Source organism: Lampetra planeri, chromosome 28 (genome assembly GCF_965212315.1).
Source record: "Lampetra planeri chromosome 28, kcLamPlan1.2.h2, whole genome shotgun sequence".
In the NCBI taxonomy this organism is placed as follows: Eukaryota; Metazoa; Chordata; class Hyperoartia; order Petromyzontiformes; family Petromyzontidae; genus Lampetra; species Lampetra planeri.
The window spans coordinates 4,319,708-4,330,991 of record NC_136134.1 but is presented as its reverse complement, the minus strand read 5'-3'; positions in this window follow the sequence as shown (position 1 = coordinate 4,330,991).

Genomic DNA, 11,284 nt, shown 5'->3' with positions numbered 1-11,284 from the left:
ATGCCCTTGGCTTAGTTGACAAACGCATATTTTTGTGCGTAGCTTTTGAACAGCAAACACCGCTGTTCCGTATCTACCGTTTCACACGATTGACCTTGGAGATATAATTTCCTTTGTTGCCTAATTAAGAGGAGGAGCAACGAAAGGGGGGGGGGGTAGATCTCTGTTTTGTTCTCTACAAGTGAAACGTCGTGTTTGTCTTTGTGCAGCATCACTGCGCGATGGGGTTACGTTAAGGTTGTGAACTAATGTAAGGCCACTGTCTAGGAATGTGGAATTTCCAGCAACTGATTTTGCAGCCCACTAACAAGAGAGAGGAGCATCCGTTGACTCGTCTCAGCAAAGAGACAGTTGACGTGGTTTATATTTTTGGGGGGGGGAGGGGGTTTTAGTTTTCATACACGGAGCTATTTAATCGAATAATCAATTGGTGATTTCTGCCCTCTGGAAAATGTAGCGCGCACATGTTCAATAGAGGTGACAGTCAAACGAACGGCAAAGCCTGTTTGGTTCAGCGTTAGAGACGCAACAGCGTGTCTCGTGGACGAAGCAAAGTGTCCTCTAAGATGACGCACATTAGGAGCATCCTCTTCTTGGTTCTTTCGGTAAAGTCACGTAGAAGGGAAGTAATAAAATAATAAAATAATAAAAATAAAATATAATAAAATAATTCTCACGACGTTTCGGCCACAACGCAAGCAGCCCTTCTCAGGTGAAGACCAGGTCCGTCGGGGAGACAGCATCTGAATGACGCATCTGAATGACGCTGTCTCCCCGACAGACCTGGTCTTCACATGAGGACGGCTGCTTGCGTTGTGGCCAAAACGTCGTGAGAATTATTTTATTATGTTTTATTTTTATTATTTTATTACTTCACTTCTACGTGACTTCACCGAAAGAACCAAGAAGATGAATCCCTGCAGTCACAAAAGCTTTAAATCGAAATTAGGAGCATCATTTCACGGTGCATCTCACTCACTACGATGTGACGTGTGATCACAAACAAATGGTCACTTTCTCATTTTTTTGCACTTTCTGCAATATTTTGCTGTCTTTTCTTGGATTTTCTATTTGCACGTAGTCACTTTAAGATGTTTTCTTGTTCATGTTTTTGTTTTTTGTTTGTTGCGGTTGCACCCGATTCAAGAGCCGAATGGCTCACAGGGCTATACCTAATAAATGAACTTAAACTTGTCATTACAATACTTCACATCCTGAGAATTAGGAACCAGGACGTACGCAAACAAATGTGAGCGTTAGCATACGGCTGTATCTAACATCCCCAGGCATGGAAGAGTATGCCAATGGCCCACTGAGAGTGTCTCTCTTGGGATAACGCTCGTGGAGGAGGCCCTTTCACCGGCGGTGTAGTGAGCGAGTAAGTTTAGGGCTGCACCTTTTTATGTTTACGTTTAACAGCCCCGAGCAAAAACACAGCAGTCGTGAAAAAAAAATCGCTCAGTCTTCCACCTTATGCAATGCCGAGCAAAGATCAAACACCTGTCTGTTGGCGTCAATCGAATTTCCCGTTCAAGGGCCTCTTGACGCCAGGACTGTCCTAAATGCCACTGCACAAGACCCAGCTTGCCTCCTCGTGCATACTGACAAAGCCACACGGTGCGCCTGTTCAACCACAGGGGGAATACTCGCAAGAATGTCACCGCAAACAATACAACGTGTCAAGGTGCACTGACGTGTTCGTGTCGGTACACTTCCAGATTTTGTCCGACTTGTCCAGACAATCGAGGATTGTTGGTCGCATCAGATTCATACCAAGTGCTGCCCCCCCATCTTGTCCCGTACATTTTTTGTTATCGCTTGTGTATCATTAAATATGTTAACCGCATTATTTTGGAACGGCAGCAATAAAAGGCAGGTAAATGCCATGCGCACGTCAAAAAGTGTGGCAGTAAAACTAAAATAAACAAATAAATACATTATAATTTCAGCAGGTAAGGCCAGGTGAGTTATGAAGGTCTTTTTCAGAAGCGACCAGGCCACAAATCATAGCTCAAAGAAGGGGTTCATCACGTGGAAATATATAGCAGCCAAATACTTTTAACGCTTGATGTTGATTGTAAATGTGGAGGGAAAAAACCGGAGGACCCAGAGGAAAATCCACGCGACCACGGGGAGAGAACCACGCAAACTCAAAATGTACAGCAGGCGTCAGGGTTGGTATCTGATCCGTGACCTCCTGCATACCAGGTGAGAGAGATAACATCGCACCACCGCCACCGCCACCACAGTATTTGGCGACTATGACCGCGGCAGCCCACGGCCAGAACGCAAACTCGAGCACCGCCACAGAGGAGATGGACCAATGAAATCAGCCCGTGTGCGGTAACCAGGTGGATTATTATACTGCAGGATCACAATAGCGGTGGCATGGGGAGACCTTCAATGCAGCGGTGGTTGACCATGGCTGATGATAATCATTGTAATAAACAGGACCCTGCGGGGTGGGCTGGTAGGAATAATACTTAGTACCGGTACAGGGATATCGACCGGGTATAGAGGAGTTAAAGAAAAAATTACTGTATTCTAGTGTAACGTTAATTAAAAGTGTTTGTTTTGACAAGAAACGCTGTGAGATTTAAAGACTCGTAGTCTTTCATTTCCAAACGATCACATCTGAGATTAATTGACCTTAGATGGGGAAACTCGAATGCATTTACTAGTATAAAGGTGAAATAAAATAGAGGGAATAAACGGCACCTTGGTGCATTTTATGTCGTCTACATAGAGTTGAATAAACGGGCGTTTGGCATATTCATATAACAGTACTACATTGAGCAGTGTTTGTTTGGCACTTCGAGTTTTTATTCGCGCGCACGACATGGATACCGAAAACAACCACGACTTTGAAGACCCCAATGGTTGTCTGGACGCCCACGTTGAAAAGATGCTTGCTGAAACAAAGACCGCATTTGCTGCTGGAACCCTTTACAAACTCGCAGTGAAAAGCGTCGTTTCCATGGACCCAGAACCAACCGCAGTTGGTGCTGCTATAACGGTAGCATCGCCACCAAACATGCAGCCAGCAGCTAAATAATCAAAGATTGCAGCACAAGTAGGAATACTTGCGTGTGAATACGATGTAGTGAACACGACAGAGATGTGGTGAACACGGCAGAGATGTGGTGAACACGGCAGAGATGTGGTGAACACGGCAGAGATGTGGTGAACACGGCAGAGATGTAGTGAACACGACAGAGATGTAGAGATGATAGTGAACACGACAGAGATATAGTGAACACGACAGAGATATAGTGAACACGACAGAGATGTAGTGAACACGACAGAGATGTAGAGATGATAGTGAACACGACAGAGATGTAGAGATGATAGTGAACACGGCAGAGATGTAGTGAACACAGCAGATGTAGTGAACACGACAGAGATGTAGTGAACACGGTAGAACTATAAGCGAGTGAATAGCAGCAGCGACGAGGCCTCTCGCTGCCTCTGCTCTGCCGCTGCCGGGCTGCAGATTCAGCCGAGTCAGGCACCACTGCCAATATGCACAACAACAACAATAAACGTGCTGCGTTTCATCTCTGTGTTAATAAGCCTCCCGCACTAGGCCCCGCGAAGCCTGCCGCACTAGGCCTCGCGCCGTGCTTTTCGTGCACAAATAAGGCGATTAAATGTATCTCGTCTCTGTGTTAATAAATGTTTCTTGTCTCTGTGTTAAAAAACGTGCTGCGTTTCAGTAAAGTAATTTTTTTTTAAATAAACGTGCTGCGTTTCATCTCTGTGTTAATAAGCCTGCCGCACTAGGCCTCGCGAAGCCTGCCGCACTAGGCCTCGCGCCGTGCTTTTCGTGCACAAATAAGGCGATTAAATGTATCTCGTCTCTGTGTTAATAAATGTTTCTTGTCTCTGTGTTAAAAAAAAAACGTGCTGCGTTTCAGTAAAGTATTTTTTTAAATAAACGTGCTGCGTTTCAGTAAAGTAATTTTGAAGCGAAGTTTTAAGTTTTGCCGTGATGCGCCGGAAGCGACGGCCATCTTGTTTAATTCACATCGCAGGGGGAGAGGGCGGCCATCTTGTCGGACAGGGTCATGCCAAGTGTTTGCAGTAGGGGGCGATGTTGATACACGGACGGACGGACAAACGCGGACGGACGGACAAATGCGGATGGACGGACAAACGCGGACGGACGGACGGACGGACAAACGCGGACGGACGGACGGACGATATAATCTATTGGTGGTCTGGTCCACTTCGTTCCTACCAGTATAATCCATCTCACGATGACAATGAACGAGAAACGGCCCACGTTATTTTCAAGACAACACTGTGTACTTCAGAGTTGTGTTTTTTGTTTGCATTATGACTGCAGGTATTGTGGTCTATGCAAACATGACTCTTTGTAAAAAAAGGTGTCAGTTTTGTTGCCAGATTAAAGGGTAAAAAAGAACAATTATCACTGTGTACTTTGTTTAATGGATGAAAATTACGATTATCAAAAAAGTAAGAAGGCAGTGTTGGTGAACCGTTTTGCACACAATCATTGTTCAAGCAATGCAAGTTAAACATTAAGAGCCCTTTCAAACATCACTGCTTCCATTTCCTTTCTGGGACCCCCGTGGATGACACTCGATGTATGTGTTGTCTCCACATTAACGACCCAAGCGCGATTAAAGTTTCAAAATGATCAGCTTGCGCTCTCTTCCGAGTGCATTACACTGCGTGAAACCAACCTCTGCATCCAGCTGATTATGCATTTTTCACAAGCATTGTATTTGCACGTATCTCCTTGCTTGTTGACTGCTTATTCTTTGGTGGCCAGTTTGCATGTTAACATAGCGCAAAACGGCACAAAATGATGAATACTTGTAACGAAAAAAAAGTCTTTACGGAAGTGGCTGAACATACCAACGCAGGACAAATACTAATACTAATAGGGTTTTTCTCCTTTTTTCTGGCAACAAAACTGACACCTTTTGCAAGGAATCATGGTTACATTAACCACAATACTTGCAGTCAAATGCAAACAAAAAACAATACTCTGGTAAGACAACGCAGGACAACTTCTGAAATAGTGTCCTCAGAGACGGAGCGAGGCTTTCCCGAATAATTGGCATTTTCACTGTGATCACAAGTACACAAGCTTCTTCCGGTTGTGAGAATTTTAACTTTTGGGTTTAATTGCTTTGCAATAAACACTCTTTGCAGGAAATATACAGTAAACGTGTGCACCACATTAATTGCCTAAGAGGCAATTGCAGGGAATTCAGTAGTTGCTAAGTTCTACCATATTTCCTGAGGGAAGGCTCCAGACACGGTTTCATACAATCACCACTGATGTTAGCCGTGAACGGGAATCATCTCGAGCCGTCGGCTTCGTGTCGCAGTGCGCTAACTCGCGAAACTACGACGCACCCCTGCCCAACGAACAAAATATTACGATCGGTCTCAGTAAATTGGCTGGAGCACATTGTGTTGGTGAGCAGCTAATAAAGTGTGGAAGGCACAAAGGAGCGTAGTCAAGTCAACAAGCCGCGTGACGTCTTCGTCTCTCCCGGCGCTCGTGTTGACACACTGCAGCACTGAAGGTATTCATGCCGGGATGTGTTGATGGGTTGACTCAGTGGAGGCTCGCTGAAGACACTTGCATGGAATGTCACTCAAAGTATGGCACGTGAGAGGACAAACACACAAGTGGGGCAATGATCGGCGCGAAGTCGGACAACAGGCCCGTATGCCGTTCGTTGTCCTTCCCCCCCGCACCTCCGATTAGCGCGGTTGGCTTACGGTACGGCGCGAAAGAAGTTCCACAAGCACACGCAAATGTCAATACCGAATTGGACGTTTTAAATCCATAAAACGTGAAGGGAGCGAAAGCTACTCGTCCTCGTCGTACCGGATATCGAGCGCAACCGGTGGATCTGTTTGGATTGCAATAAAAGGACCGGGCAGACAGAATAGGAACGAGGTTATGTATTTATACTGCAGCAATCCGATGAGCTATAAAGCTCGTTCTCACAGATGCCGAGTTTGGGGGCAGGCCACAACGTACCAACAACAAACAATACGAAAACTTTTTAGTGCAAAGTATAGCAAAGGTAAACAGAGCGATTAAAACATATGCTGATAAACATAAACTATGTTAATCTTACCAGGTGAAGCCCACTGAGCTATGAGTTTCTTCATCAGAATCGACGTGGCCACAAACGATAGCTCATCGAAGTGGCTTATTCTGTGGACATTTACAGCAGGAAAATAATCTAAATAATCTAAACGCGTGTTTGTAAATGTGGAGGGAAAAACCGGAGAGAACATGCAAACTCCAAATATACAGCAGGCGTCCGGGTCGGGATCGAACCCCCGACCTCCTGCATACCAGGCGAGGTAGTTAACATCTCACCACGGAGATAGAAAGGAACACACGCAAACTCCAAATATGCAGCAGGCGTCCGGGTTGGGATCGAACCCCCGACCTCCTGCATACCAGGCGAGGTAGTTAACGTCTCACCACGGAGATAGAAAGGAACACACGCAAACTCCAAATATGCAGCAGGCGTCTGGGATCGGGATCGAAGCCCCGACCTCCTGCATACCAGGCGAGGTAGTTAACGTCTTGCCACGTAGCCCTACGTGCCAGGAATAGAGAAGGCAGAGAGCACGTGGAAACAATTGGCGAGCACACACAGAGAGACTCGCACAGTACAGAGGCAGATTGCATTGGACCAGGAGCTGAAGCGACGGCCGTGGAGGAAGACGAACGCTGGGGCTGGTGGGAGCGCTCCTCCGATTAGCACAGGTGGCTCCATGCGGAGCGAAAAAGTTCAACAAACATACAGCGCTAGGCAGGGCATAACAGTTCCTGAGTGGTTCAGGGGCGACCAGGGGCAGAGGTGGCGTGGTGGAGTGGCAGTGCGGCGGTTAGCGCGCTGCGCTACGAGCCCGGCCTCCCCTAGGTCGGCTCAGCCTCAAATGAGTACCTGGTGTGGTGTGTAAACATCACTGCTGGGGAGACAAAGGCGGCAGGGCCTCGTGTTGTTGGCCATCCCACCCCGACGTGTACCGTGCCGGCCCTTCACAGGTGCCCGCTTAACAGCACTTGCTCCTACAGTCTGCTAAGGCTATACGGGGGATCTCTGTCTTTGTGGTGGAGTGCAGGGAGTTTGAGATGTTAGCCGGGGTGGCCAACATGCAACATACCGAGAGCCAAAAGCTACCCGTGAGTTCTGCAAAAGAGGCAAGTGCATATAAAAACAAAAAGTGTGTATGCATATTGACAGTTATCGGCACAGCAGGGGAGACGTGCATTACACTGGTCAACACACTTTTTCTGGCATAGGGTATTCCAACGGTTTGAAGGTAATTTTGGGGTGCTGATTCCAAATCTGGCATCAGTTTTTGTCCATCACATCAGGTTTTTGAGATATCAAATATTGCATTTTCAATAAAAACTGCAAGAAGGAAAATATTAAATAAATGTGGATATCTACATAAAATGATATTATAAACACACCATCCTAAAGATACAGCACCATATTTTAACACTAAAGCAGTCACTGACTCGCAACAACTTTCAATCATAAGTGACAGAGTTAATTTCGGGTAAAATCAATGAAAATAGGGTATGCCGATAGCATAAAAATGAGATGTGATAGAGCAAATCTGAGATCAGATTTGGAATCAGCACCCTGAAATTAGTCTAAAACAGCTGCAAAAGTCCAGGCCAGAAAAAAATGATTTTTTTTGTTGACCAGTGTTATTCTTTGCTACTGTGATGGCACGTGTACTATGCTATGCCCCTTCCATCGAGCCGCATGCGGTGGATTTGACGCCGCTTGACCACCTCTGAAATTGGGGGAAAACGGGAAAGTCGCCCGGACATCTGTGAAAGAGAAATTCATAGCTCCTCTGGTTCCTCCAGTGTAAGTAAATCGTCTGATTTAGAACTCGGATTATGCACACACACGGGATTGAGATTTGTTCACAACTTTTTTTTGTTAGTTTACGGGTTTGTTCGTTTCCTCGTTTGTTGTTGTTCGGACTCACTTGAAGTTGTTCATCGGTAACAATGAACACGTTGCTCTGTAAAGAGCATCTTTTTGTTTGCATGTTCATCACAAGGACGTGTGGTTAATGCAGACGTGATTCCTTGCAAAAGGTTTCTGTTTGGTGTTTCAACATCTTAACACAACTGTTTTATTGCCAGAACAGTTGAGGTATCTTACGTTGCAATTGGTAATTGGTTTGGCCTTATTTTGTCAGAAATCCACACGCAGAGACAGGGAATTATGCCGTCACATGTAATGATTGACGGAATATCTTTAAACTATTTTTCTTTACCGGGTAATGCCCCACTGAGCTAAATAGCTAATTTTCGGAAGTCATCTGGACACGAATGACAGCTCAACGAAGCGGCTTATCGTGTGGAAATGTAAAGCAGCCAAATACTCTAAACGCGTGATGTTGATTCTACAGGGAAAACCCGGAAGACCCAGAGAAAGAAATCCACGCGACCACGGGGAGAGAGAGACATGCAAACCCCAAATATACAGCAGGCGTCAGAGTCGGGATCGAGCCCACGACCTCCTGTGTACCAGGCGAGGTAGTTAACATCTCACCACGGAGAGAGAGAGACACGCAAACCCCAAATATACAGCAGGCGTCAGAGTCGGGATCGAGCCCACGACCTCCTGTGTACCAGGCGAGGTAGTTAACATCTCACCACGGAGAGAGAGAGACACGCAAACCCCAAATATACAGCAGGCGTCAGGGTCGGGATCGAGTCCACGACCTCCTGTGTACCAGGCGAGGTAGTTAACATCTCACCACGGAGAGAAAGAGACACGCAAACCCCAAATATACAGCAGGCGTCAGGGTCGGGATCGAGCCCACGACCTCCTGTCTACCAGGCGAGGTAGTTAACATCTCACTACGGAGAAAGAGAGACACGCAAACCCCAAATATACAGCAGCAGGCGTCAGGGTCGGCGTCGAGCCCACGACCTCCTGTCTACCAGGCGAGGTAGTTAACATCTCACCACGGAGAAAGAGAGACACGCAAACCCCAAATATACAGCAGCAGGCGTCAGGGTCGGCGTCGAGCCCACGACCTCCTGTGTACCAGGCGAGGTAGTTAACATCTCGCAAACGGTGGGGGGAGGAGAGGTTTGGAAGCTAACGATTATGATTGAGACGAACTTGCAAATAGGTGAAGAAAACCACGATGGAGACTGTCATTACACTGAAGACCAACTCTGACATGCAAAACTTTGCTCCCGCAAATTAATGAAATGCACGCGGTGAGTTTTATTACATTTGTGCGGCGATGCGTACAGATGACAGAGAAAATAATGTCAAAAGTTTGGATTTACTGTTGTACAGTATCTGATAATAATCCTACACAGTACCGTACAGACAGTGCTGGACATTTGTGAAAAGAGCCCCGGAGTTCATCGGATCCCTTCAATCTCAATGACATTCTCATTTTGATACATTGCAGTTCCACACGGCTCGGTGTTGTTTGACACTGCCACTCAATTGTGCTGAGGGACGCGTCTCAAACGTGGGGTATTCATGACTCTACCGGGGGCTTCTTCTGTTGCCACGAAGCAAGAGGTCACCGGTTCCATCTCGGTGCCGACGTTGACACTGGGCAGGTCTCTTAAATTCCGCCCCTCAATTGGAAAGCAACTTTCTTTAGAACTGCGTTTTGTGTTCAGTTTGTTGTCCAACACCCCCCCCTCCCGTAACCTTCCGACTAGCACGGTTGGCTACGTACGGTGCGAAAGAATATTCTTGGTTATTTCGGTAAAGTCACGTAGAAGGGAAATAATAAAATAATAAAAATAAAACATACTTTTTAATACTTTTTATTATTTCCCTTCTACGTGACTTTACCGAAAGAACCAAGAAGATGAATCCCTGCAGTCACGAAAGCTTTAGGTGCGAAAGAAGTTCAACATACGTACGTGCATCCAGCAACGTTATCATGAGCGGTGGAAACCTACAGTCGGTTGGCAGGCCACGTATGTATGTTGAACGTATTTCGCACCGTGTGTGTGTGTGCGGTGGGGTAAAGCGTGAGTAATCCCACCTCGTCCAAGACGTATAGCCAGGGTCGACGAGTAGGCGAGATGCCCTCTCTAGAGGATCTCTCTGTCCCACTCTTGAGGGAGCTTGATGGAGCTCTCAGAAGCTCCCTCTAGAAGCGGGAAGAGCCACTTTTGTCAGCAGTGGCTTGAGCGAGTAAATCACCCCACCCACCCCCCACCCCCTCTTTATTTTTGTTTTAAACACGATCGTAAAAAAATATGAAATAAAAATTCATAAAAAATAAAATAAAAATCACGACGTTTCGGAGGCAACACAAGTCTCCGTCATCAGGTGGGACCGTCACAGCCAGATTTGCTGCATCACTTGATTTTTATTTCATATTTTTTTTACCTACGTGACTTTACCGAAAGAACTAAGAGTATGAATCCTTGCAGTCACGAAAGCTTCAAATCTAGAATTAAACACGATCGTTCTTAACCTACAACATTCATACTGCGATTCGCGGCGGGCGAGGGATTGTGTGCACGATGCCGCGTGGGCTCCTATTAAATTATGGCGAGCCGGGTTTGGCAGGTTTGGACAGATCCATCCGCACAGCGGCGCAGAGAGCCCCCCCCCCCCTGCAAACAGCAAAGCAAAAAAACAACCGCGCCGGCCAGCCGATGTGCGTGCTGGTGACGGCGTGGTATGTGCGTTACAGACTCCTAAACAAGCCACGCCGTGGGTGTTTGCTGGGGTGGGGTGGTCTGGGTGGGTGACTTTGTTGGGGGGGGGGGGTTTCGGCTTCAGCGCTTCGGGCATTCGTTGAACTGGCCTGCTTCTTTGGCTGTAGACACGGCCGCTTTGTGACCGTGGCAGACAAACCCCGCAATAGCACCGCAAGCGGCGGTGAAAATGCACGCGCGGCGCTAAGTCTGTGACTTAAAGCTTTCGTGACTGCAGGAATTCATATTTCTTTGGGTCTTTCGGTAAAGTCACGTAGATAGGTTCAAAGAAAATAACAAAACAACTCGGGTAGTTTTTTTGTTATTTTCTATGAACCTATCTACGTGAAAATAACAAAAAGCTACAGTCGTTTTTGGTTTATTTTCTATGAACCTATCTACGTGAAAATAACAAAACAACTACGGTATAGTTTTTTGTTATTTTCTATGAACCTATCTACGTGAAAATAACAAAAAGCTACAGTCGTTTTTGGTTTATTTTCTTTGAACCTATCTACGTGAAAATAACAAAACAACTACGGTAAAGTTTTTTGT